The sequence below is a fragment of the Cottoperca gobio genome, unplaced genomic scaffold (genome assembly GCF_900634415.1).
Source record: "Cottoperca gobio unplaced genomic scaffold, fCotGob3.1 fCotGob3_124arrow_ctg1, whole genome shotgun sequence".
In the NCBI taxonomy this organism is placed as follows: domain Eukaryota; kingdom Metazoa; phylum Chordata; class Actinopteri; order Perciformes; family Bovichtidae; genus Cottoperca; species Cottoperca gobio.
In genome coordinates, this window is record NW_021166794.1 from 542,424 (window position 1) to 551,912 (window position 9,489).

General features: G+C 38.7%; 1 protein-coding gene across 1 annotated transcript in view; it reads left to right on the top strand.

The window, feature by feature from the left end:
- oprl1 (opiate receptor-like 1) overlaps window positions 1–9,489 on the top strand; it is a 99,792-nt gene that overhangs the window by 44,008 nt on the left and 46,295 nt on the right. The window lies entirely within an intron of this gene.

Sequence of the window (9,489 nt, forward strand, 5' to 3'; positions counted from 1 at the left end):
TTTATGCTTCTGCAGCTACAAATCTGAAAGAGAAGTGTGGGCTCACTCTGATCACCTTTAACTCGTCTTTTTGTCGCGCTGTGTGGGATCAGGTCGGCTTCACATTTGTCCGCATTGTCTGTAATGTAAGCATTGTCAGGTTTACATTATTTCACAGCAGAAGTGATGGTGTTATTTGTGTTCTGAAGAGCCATTCATCTGCAATGAAAAGCCGGAAAGTGTAACACAAGTTTTACTCAGACACTGAGGGAAGACAGAGAAGCCTGAGAGATTTAGTCTTAGTCAAAGACATACAGACATATTTTATGCAAAGAGCAGTTTTAAAAGTTGCTGTCAGTGATGTAGTGGGTTGGAGGTTTCATTAGTTTTTTTCTGTCTAATAAACCTTGATGAATTACAAGAGTGCTAGCCCTTGCCGACCTCCATTTTGAAGAAATTTCAAATTAGCAGACATCTTCTCAAGATAAGTAGAGAAGCTTTCATATTCAAGATAATCTGCTAATCATGGGAACTAGCATAAATGATATGACATCTAGACAATGTATTAATATTGCTTGCAATAAAGTATCGTGATCATTCTTTTCTTCCTCTTTTTCAGAGATGATCTTCTTAAGATTTGTGTCCATTCTGTCTGTTTTTAAATTTGAGTTTTAATATGAAGTTTCCTTCTTTTACTTGTTTTGTTATTTAAGTATCCCTCAATCTGTGCAAACTAAAAATATACTTTATTGTATAGCAAATGGATTAATATATACTGTATCTTATTTGATTAAAAGGTGTTGGAATACATATCTTTTTTTAACTTTGGACAAGGCTAGCTTTTTCAACTAATGCTAAACTAAACGAATCAACGCCTGGCTGCCATACTTAATACATAGACATGACAATAGTATCGATAATCACATCTCACTTTATGAGGAAACAAGTGTATTTCCCTACTTTCAGATCATCAAGAATAAAGTATACATAAAAAGGATTTCAGAGGACGTGAAACAAATGAGCTTCTAGTAGTAATACATGATGTAGGCTTGTTCTGGGAGTCTTTCTTTCTTTTCTTTTGTTATTAAGCTGTCACTCCAACCATCCAGCGTCAGTAATAAGCAACGCTCACTATTCCAATCCTAATTTAATTCCTGAAGAGGAACAGTGTTGCCTTCGGGATATAAAATAGGTCGAGATATCTATCTCATTTATTTGAGTCAAACAGAACATTTAAAATGCATCTCTATCTGAGGAACGGGAAACAGTTGGACAACAAGGGATTAGAACCGCTGTGAAAACAAAAGAACACACTATTACACTTATTTCCTTCAAAATGTCAATGATGATTATTTTAATATTGTACTTTGTAGTAGTTGGACACTGTTTTCCATGTGTTCTGTACTATCAAACGATCCCTATTAAGTTGAGTATGACCTGGGACACATAATACACACACAGGCGCCTATTCCACAGCAAGTTAAGATTAGGTGCCTGCACACACACACACACTCACACACACACACACACACACACACACACACTCACACTCACACTCACACACACACACCTGTGCCAGCGTGACAGCTCTTTCAAGCCGACACTGTGCAGACCGGCAGTTTGTGAATAATTCAAAGTGATTATTAATATTTGAAACGGAACAGCACAGCGGGTGAAAGAGTCATCTGATAGACTCCTTTCATCCTCCTTCCTCCTCCCTCCTTTAATGGAGAGAAGAAGCAAAGAGAGAAATGGAGAGAAAGAAAAGTGTCAGAGATACACATGGAAAGAGATGAAGAAAGGAAGAAGCTGAGTGTGACTGAGGAAAGTGAAGACAGAAATTGAGCCTCTGATGGTACTGGTTCTATTATGTCAAAAAGGGCAACATCATCTGCAAAGAAAGAATCACACAAGATGAAACACCTTTATGAAACTAGAGTGTCCAGTTACTTTGATCAAAAATCATCTTTTGTTAAGAATACATGAAGACCACGCTGCCAAAACCTTGACTGAACATTAAATACTCATTGAGAACCATCTTTCCCTTACCAAAAATGTTTCTATTGGTACTAAAACCTTTTCATCATATTAAAGGCAAATATGTGATTTTTGATATTGGGCTATGTAAGTAAAACTCAGAGGTAAACAAAAGTACACAACTCTGATTAAACAAGACTAAGAGTCATACCAAAGGTGTCACAGTATTCATCTGATCAACAGGCGGCTGTAAACATGCCTAGATGTGCTGCAATGTGTCAGTAAAAGTTACAAAATAAGAAGGCTGCAAGGTAGTAAACATTGTTGGATTTAAAATACTAAAAATAATAGCTTGGCTTTGCAAATGTTTTATGGAGAAAGAAATGCACTCGACTGGTTTGTGAGGCCTCAAGGATACACATATCGAGTAACACTGAATGGAAACATGACATTTGTTTATTTACAAGGAAACTCCACTACACACATCTAAATCTAGTGGGGCTGTTGCTTTAGTAACTGACTAATCCAGAACACTGATGAACTTCGAACATAATTAGTTTTTGCCACTCAGCTTGAGATCCTTCTTTTGGTAGATGTGCGATTTTAATGAATTGCACAATCTTGACCTTATTGCTCTCAATTATACATCATGCTTCACCAAATTCAGCACAATTCATTATCTGCTACAATGTGTTCCCTGAAAGGTTCAGTCCATGAACTACATTGATTAAAATGTATTACAATTACAAAATAATAGTTGCATACAAATAAAGGAGAAATAAAATACATGGAAAGATGCACTCAAAGGGGGGAAAGAACAAAACTAAACATATAACTGTGGCTGTGAGGCAAACAGAGCAGGAGAAATACAAAGATAAATAATTTGGTAACTCATTTGACATGGCATGAATACAATGATCTGAGCAGAGAGCTGAAAGAATACAGTCCAGGTGACAAGGACATATATTTGTCAGGTGTTTTATATCTGTGTTGCTGTTTATAGGTAGAGAGATAGAAGTGGTGTTTACTGTACATGCAAGGTACAGAGTAATCTGATTCTCATTAGTCATGTTTCAAATAGAATTAGTGAACCGGGTGTTTCCCTGTTTGGTTCAGTTTGTACCACAATTTGCCTGGAACTGTGATTTCTGGTCAGGAAGTGAGCCAACACAAACATGGATATGAGTGAGAAGAGTCAAATGCAGTAGCTTTCACTTTGAAAGACAGCAATATGAAGCAATACTCAAATGGAGCTTTGTCTTTTTGACAGGAATAAACTCTTAAAAAGGGAAATTATGGCCAAGAGAAAAGTATAATTAACGTCCAGCTGGGATTATATCAACTGGATTCAGTTGCAGGCTGACAAGTCAGCAGAACTGCCCAAACATCTAAAGATACTCTCAGCTCATGTTACTTTTGTTTACTATCTGTGACTTTTATGTAATGAAGTAGGATTTGCTTACACCAAATGCAATTCAACATTAGTTTTTTAGATTTTTCTCGCCTTATCTTTACCATAGTTTGTTATTTTTGGAGAATGTAACCGTATGACGTTGGTGTGGGGCGAATGTGTGCAGTCAGTGTGCTGGTATTAGTGCTCAGATTGCATTTTGTTCAGAGGATAATACCGGTCTTAGTGTTTATATGAGGACATGTAGTCAAAAGAGAATTAGAGAGAGAGCTGAGGTATTAGCTGGCTGAGGCAAAGCAGTAAACCCTCTTTAATGGATGGCTCAATAGTTCATGCTTATTTTTTTTGGATTGTGGAATTCCTGAAACGCAGACAGACAGTGAATGCTATCAAGACTGAGTCTATCAGACACTGGACCATAGGCCCTTGAATACTCCCTGCAGTCTACCAACCAATAACCTTAGACCTAGAATAGACCTTAGAACTTAACCTGACAGAAACAAGACAACACAAACCACAGGACCACATCAGGCTGCTGCGGAGCCCATACCTGACGGAGACCACCTTACATCAGGGGAAAGGACACGTGAAGACACAATGTCCAAGACATAACATCCCTAACCTTTATATTTCATAATCTTTTTAATCGAAACATTCCCGCTCCCCAGAGCATGAATCGCCCACTCAAAGCAAATATAGCTCTACTACTTTCAGCAGTTTAATATTCTAAAGTGTGATAAATGTAGTCGCCTTAACACGGCTCTCAAGTTTGACCAATTGCCTTATTTAAAAGTGGAATAAAACCCTAAAGTCACCACTTCCAGCCAAATGAGCTGTACAGAGTTGTTAAGACTAGAAAATAGATGAACATCAATGGTCATTTTGCATGATAACAATGTCCTCACTCTACTGCAAGGTGCTTTGGACACAATCTCATTCCTAACCAGCAATTTCAGCAGCATCACCCCACAAAGACACTCTGTGAATTCTAATGGTACAAAGAACCTGCAGCCCCGCAGAGGGTCTCTGTTTGTCATGCAGACCGCAGACTGGACTTGGCTGCAGACACTTTATTTAGGTGTTAAATGTGTGACCTACAGTGAAATGAGCTCAAGCTTTCTCATCTGGTGTTAGTGTTTATATGAGGACATGAAGTCAAAAGAGAATTAGAGAGAGAGCTGAGGCAAAGCAGTAGACACTCTTTAATGGATGGCTAAATATTTCATGCTTATTTTGGAGATTGTGGGATTCCTTAAGTGCAGACAGACAGTGAATGCTAACAAGACTAGTCTGATAGATTAGTGTGTTTCGGCTGCGTTTCAGGAATGTAAGTAATATGCACTGAGGGGGAGACACCAGGGCTCACTGCTGGGCTCACACAGTTGTGGATGAATTGAAAATAGGATCTCCACACAAAAATCTCACCCATGTTGGCTTTAGCTAATGTCAAAAGAGAAATCGTTTTTGAGCCCGAGAGACAGAAGTCCAGAAGACAAGAGAGACCTTGAGACATATGAAGACGGAAGACAAGATGTTCTGGAAGAGAGAAAAAGACACACACACAGGGTTTGGCTGGGCAGACTTGGTTCCTGATGTAAAGAGGGGAGGGAGGCTGAACAGATGAAATATTCTCTCTGAAGAATCTCATGTCAGCAAGACTTCAGAATACAGAGAGAAGGAGGGGAGGAATGTTGAGAGAGAACGAGCTGGAGGACGAGGAGGAGGAGGAGGACAAGACAGCAGAGAGAGAAGAGGAGGATCAGAGGAGAGGAGGCAAGATATACACAGGGTACAGGAGAGAATAAAGAAGGAGGTACGGGATGAGGAGAGAGGGAAGAATGGGACTTAAAATAGGGCTGAAATATATTCAAAGAGTGGGGGGTTAACATGGTGGGAAGTTTGATGGAGAGAAGGAGGAAAGAAGAAAAAGCGAGGAAGGGTTAGCAGGTTTTAGAGAAGTAGGAAGGTAGGAGAGAAGTGGGAAAAGAAGGATGTAATGCAGAGCAACAGTACAAAGGGAAGATGAAGAGACAGAGTAGACTCATATTAGAGACTAATACATATAACATACCTCTTTATTCTGCAAGTTGGTTTTCAGAGTGAACTGAGAGCAATGAGTGCCGATAAACACTTACACTGTAACTTTAAGAGTAAGATTGACCAACATGCATGTCTGCTCGCAAGTAAGTAGATTTTAAGATACATCTGGATTAATGTTATGATGAATGTTTGTAGCTTAAAGCAATTTATTTCTTATGCTGCCCATTTCATTACTGTTCAGTCTGCAGCTGTTCTTCAGTGCTCTTTGTCTCTTGGTTTTGGTCCTTGAGTCTTATTCATAAAGTGTCACAAAGGAATTGAAGATATCTTAATGTCATCTTCGTGAACCTTGCCGATGCAATGCAGACAAAGGCAGGAAGGACAAGAGAAATCAGAAGGAGCTGAGGGCGTGAAGAACGATAACACGTGAGCAGGAGGAAAGATACAGAGAAGTAAAAGTTAGAGGAAGATAATGAGCGGGGATAAAAGGATAAAAGAGTGAAAGACACAGATGTTAAGATGCAAGGGAATAGATGAGTGAACGATCTGAAAAAAAGGAGTACAGTGAACGGCATCTAAAATTGGAAATGGTGAGAGGGGGGGGGGTGAGGACATGAGGAGGAAAAGGGAGGCAGAGGGGGAGATGGAGAGAATGGGTGAAAGAAAAGAAGGGGATGTTTTGAGGGGAAAAGTGAAAGTGCAAAAGAGCCCGAGGCCAAACTGAATGAGGGGGGGGGAGTGGGAGGGGGGGGAGAGGGGTGAGGCGGAAACATATGACTGCAATGCGTTTTTGTAAAGTTTTATCCAGGGCAGCTGTAGCAGAAAGAAGTTACAGCAGCAGACTCGGTTTAAAGACTCAAAATTCATATTATATTTCTGTTTTTATTGCATTCTTTATTTTTCTTTTTTAAAAAATGTCTTTTTTTAAGATTCCCAAAACATCTTCTTCAGATATTGAGGCTGGATTCCTGATATTTTTCTCCATTATGACCTCAGAAAGTGTTTACTAATAATATATATGTCAAAGAGAGTCTGAAGGCAGAAAGTAAACACTTGTATGTGTTGTGGTGTGTGTGTGTGTGTGTGTGTGTGTGTGTGTGTTGTGTGTGTGTGTGTGTGTGGGTTTGACCCAAAAACATCAAAGCATCACCCCAATTTTAGCTTTTTATTTGAGCGAGAAAAGCCAGAAGATGAATAAAAATCAGGGGAACCCTCGGGGCAGAGCAGACACTGGCCCATCGGACCGGGAATATTCCCTCCAGTCTACCAGCAGATAACCGAGAACTGAACCTGACAGAAACAAAACTGCAGGAACGAGACAACACAAACCGCAGGGTTGCATCAGGCTGCTGCAGACGGAGACCACCGTACCTCAAAAGCCACTAAAGGCCCAGTAGCAGGCGAGCTCAGAATATGAATACATTCCTGCTCCCCAGAGGAAGAACCCTTTTGACACTAATGACCTCATAACCTTCCCCTGTAGTCCAGTGCGACCCTTACAAACAAACTTTTAAAGCAAGTATTGCTCCACTACTAATTGAGGCTCTAAGAACAGCTAATTCATCAATATGTTTTTAAAAATGTGCTCCAGTTGCGTGTTCTCAGGTGGGATGGGTGTTGTCGCCTTAACAGGGCTTTAATTTCACATTTTAAAGTATCATATACTTCCAACTTCTGGACACTTTCTGTCTCGTGTGTAACTTTAGCAGACTCTAACAGACTTAGTATTGTCATTTTATAAAACATACAATTCAGACCTGAAAATAAAAGCCACATAACTGCTCTAATGTCATGACAACAATGTCCCCACTCTGCTGCACATGAAGTGTCTCTGTGTGTCATGCAGACTGGACTTGGAATAAGGTGTTGCATGTGGTGTGTGACCTACATTAAAATCTCTCTCTAGATCTCTGTCATTCGACTGAACCTTTGAGTCTCTGTGCTTCTTCTCTCCACAAGATACACGAAGATGAAAACAGCCACCAACATCTACATCTTTAACCTGGCTCTGGATGACTCTTTGTTTCTCTTTACTTTACCTTTCCAGGTAGGACTTGAATGGCAAATTAACAGCAAATAGTATCAATGCAATAATGATGTCCTAACCCCCAAAACCAAGATGATACATGATACCGTTGTACAGCTTGCATTGTGTCCACCCCTGGTAATAACTAGCTGCTCATGTGCGTCTGATATACTGTGGACATACTGCTGCAATGAACTCCATCGTTGTTTCAAATCGTACATCGGAATATAAACACATATGATGTATATAAAACATTATCATCACTTGAGTGATTTGTTGCTTTGTGCCTTATCATGCAGTGGGCGGGGAATAGATCACTGCATAACACACACAGATAGGAGAGCAGATATAATGATATGATAATATATATAGATATATATATATAATGTATATATATAAATATATCTATATATATGTATATATATAAATATATATATATATATATATATATATATATATCTATATATATATATATCTATATATATATATATAATAAATATTATATATATGTATATATAAATATATCTATATCTATATCTATATATATATATATCTAATATATATATATATATCTATATATATATATATATATATATATCTATCTATAATATATATATATATATCTATAATCTATATATATATATATATATATATATATATATATATATTTGTTTCCTCTCTAATCCATTGTTTTAGGATGCTGTTTTAATAAAAAAAAAATAAAAAAAGGTTTTGTAATTCAGATTTTTCTCATATCCCCCGGCACCGGTTGGTTGTCAGGTTGTCGCTATGTCAGGCTTCACTTCACTGATTTGCTTCCAATTTGCGGCATGTTTCCAGGGCACCGACGTGTTCCTGGGCTCCTGGCCGTTTTGGAACGCTCTGTGCAAAGCAGTGGTGTCCATCGACTACTACAACATGTTCACCAGCACCTTCACCCTGACAGTGATGAGTATGGATCGGGTATGTGGCCGTCCTGCCACCCTGTTCAAAGCACTCGACATGAGGACTCCTCACAAGGCCAAGGTAAAAACTGTTTCATTTCAAAGTGAGAATACTCGCCCTTATCAAAACCTTCGCACCTCTATTGTCCCTGAATGTACGTCTGACATCAGATCAGTCACTTCAGCTTTAAGATGACTTTGTGTGTGCTTTCATGTTGGGAAACCTGACACAGGCAAGTCATGCACATTTACAGAACTCAAATCTATATGCTAAACAAGAGCAAGTGGCTGGAGACATTTGTACAACTAGAAATCATCTTTAAATTGAGATGATCAATAATTGAAATGAAAACTCAGATGACAACCTGAGCCAAGCAGCCTGTCTGTTGTCCTTGTTTCGTGTGTAATTTTGCAGTCTTTACATTTAGTCTTTACCAGAAAGCAATAAAGCATGAGGTTCGATTGTCTGGTGCAGCTACTGCACAGCTGTTTGATGCGTCTACAGCTTGGCTGTAAATGTGGTAAATAAGTAACAATAACTGGTGTTGCACCGTGTTACGTGATGTTTGCCCTCTATTTATATATTGGCATGAAATGTACTTTGTGTGGACACTTGTTGAGAAACAGTCCTTTTCAAGAGCTGATGAATTCAATGGCACAATGAAGAAACACCTCAGCACAACAGAAGGTGCTTTTCAAGGTTAAGACAGCTTTTCTGCCAAATCCTCCTCATCACAGTGAACGATCCTTTCAGATTCAAGATGTGTAAACATTCTGCCTTTTTGGAGAAAAAGCAAATAGATTTAACACATTGAAGTCTGTTTCCAGCTGTTGAGGAGTACAACTGCTTTATGTGAAGAAAAGAAAGTTGTTTAAGTTGTTTAAATCAGATTAATTGCTTCAAGTGATGTCACAGACAATGTAGAGATGTGGTGTTTGCAGCCGGCTCCTCATCTCAGTTTATAGCTAGCGGGTCATGAGGGTTATTAAATGATACATACAACTATAGAACCATTCTATCTGTATAGGTTATTGGTAAAAAAAAAAAAATATATATTTTTTATTCACCATTATGTCATCATGTCTTCAGGTGGTTAATATCTGTGTGTGGG